Here is a 2,373-nt window from a genome sequence, read left to right as displayed (position 1 = left end):
CATCTGATGCATTTTAAATAGAGAATACAAGTAAAGGATTATTTAATAAGAGTACAGAGCCTTTCACCTCTAGGACACTAGTTAAGTGCCAGCCCAGATCAGAAGCAACTGAAAGTCGCTGCCATCTGATGGCTGTTTGAAAAGACTTTGTAAATTGAGTAGCAGTCTAAGCACAGTTCCCACATCACACAAATCACCCCAACAAGTGACTGTGTATGCAGCTTCCTTGTTGCCAGCTTCTCAGCAAAGAGGACAGGCAGACATGGGCAGCGAGGAAACACAAGTAGGAGGAAAAAAATAATACAATTATTTTCTCCTTTACTGTAATTTGTTTTTGTCAGAAAAGTAAAAGGAAGGGAAGGCCTGTGGAGAGAAAGGATGGTCCTGTAGCAGCCTGGGATGTTGGAGATCGGGGTCAAATTGCCTACTGTGTCATCAACAGTGGCCCAAGCTACTTTGCTGACCAGGGTAGAAAACCTTTGCAGTGCACCCACTTCACACACATACCCTGAGCAGCCAAGCCAATAAAAAAAGGCCAGCCAATCAGCAGAGCAAAAACAGCCAGTCAATCAGAGCAGAGCGGGAAAAAAAGCCAAGCGGCGTATAGTACTCCCTGGAAGTTGGCACCCAGCGTAACTGCCCCGCTCACCTGTCACTAGAATCAGCCCTGTCTGTCACAGGCTTCCTGTGTAACCTTTTATGTGCCTCAGTTTTCCATCTGTAGATTAGGGATAATAGCACCTCAAAGGGATAGTGGCACTCATAGGGGTATTGTGAGTAGAGCTGTGCAAATAACGGGTTTTTTTGTGGTGGGTTATTTTTTTGTTTTGTTTTGTTTTTTGCTAGTTGAACCAAAATTATTTTTAAAAAATCATTTCAGGTTGCCTCAAAACAATTTTTTAAAAGTTTTTTGGTGAACCCAAAGTTAAAAAGAAAGCATTTTGTGTCAAACAAAATGTTTAATTCAACCCAAAATGTTTTGTTTCATTTCTGAGTTTTTTAACCTTTATGTTAAATACATTCGAAACAAAAAGTCATTCTGAATCAAAAAATCAAGCAGTTCATTTAGAAAATGATAAAACAAAATGTTTCAATTGTTTTGTTTTGTCTTCAACTGAAACAATTCAGTGAATTTGATTTGAATTCACGAATTCTTTGAGTCAGCCCAAACCTGCATTTTTTGGCCAAAAAAAGGTTTGTCTGAAGCCAGGTGTACACTAGCACTTACATTGGCAAAACTTTTTTTGCTCAGAGGTGTGAAAGAAACAAACACCCAAGCAACATAAATTTTGCTGGCATAAGCGCTTCTGTGCACAGCACTATGTCAGCAGAAGACACTCTGCCGCTGACATAGCTACTGTCGCTAGTTGAGCTGGTTTTATTATGTCGACAGCAGAGCTCACTCCCATGGCATAACGCGGCTACACAAGCAGGAGCGGCGCCAGGGTTTCTGGCGCCCTAGGCAGAATTCGGGGGGCGGCATTTTGTGTGCACCCCATGGGGCGCGCGGGAGCTTCCGGTTCCGCTCCCATTGCGCAGTCAAAGAAGAACCTTCCGCCAAAATGCCGCAGGCGACAGCGGCAGTCATTGAGCTGCTCAATTGCCTGCCGCTGTTTTCCGCGGCACATCGGCAGAAGGTCCTTCTTCTTTGGCGGCGTGACGGGAGCGGAACCAGAAGCTCCCATGCGCCCCGTGGGGAGCGCACAAAATGCCGGCCCCCGAATCCTGGAGCCCTAGGCGATTGCCTAGGGTCGCCTAATGGAAGCGCCAGCCCTGTTCACAAGTGCTCTTACAGCAGCATTGGTACAGCTGTGCCACTATAAGCTTGTAAGTGTAGACATGGCCTCTCATCCAGCTCTACTTGTGAAAATAAATAAATAAATCCATGAATGGCTGTGAGATGCCCAGACCTATGCGAGTAGAGGAAGTGTAAGTGCCTACGTTAGACATAAATACTGCCAGGCAAACAAAGCTCTGCTTGAACTCCATGCTGGATTTACACCAGGGATGAATTGTCACTGTATGTTTTTGAGCCATCAACTCTGCAAAACTTTAATACTTGGAGTTAGGGTAAGATCGATCCATAAGAGTCCCAAACTTGTATGTTTTCTCATTTGCTTATAAGGGCTTGCATATATGCATGAGAGTGTTTTTACTCACGTGAGTAGTCTTGTTGAACTCATAGAGTATAGATACTCTCATGGTATTTGCACAGTAGGGCACTTGTCTCCATTTAGATTGGATAGTGATACAGGCAGCCAGGATGCTACCAACTACCCTATTTATTTGAGAATTAGGATCATTTTAATATTCTCAATTTTATTCTGATAATGCAAAGTGAAAGTTAAAAGTGGCCTAATATAGGGTCCAAAG

The sequence above is a fragment of the Mauremys reevesii genome, linkage group 1 (genome assembly GCF_016161935.1).
Source record: "Mauremys reevesii isolate NIE-2019 linkage group 1, ASM1616193v1, whole genome shotgun sequence".
In the NCBI taxonomy this organism is placed as follows: domain Eukaryota; kingdom Metazoa; phylum Chordata; order Testudines; family Geoemydidae; genus Mauremys; species Mauremys reevesii.
Note: the sequence above shows the minus strand (reverse complement) of the source record.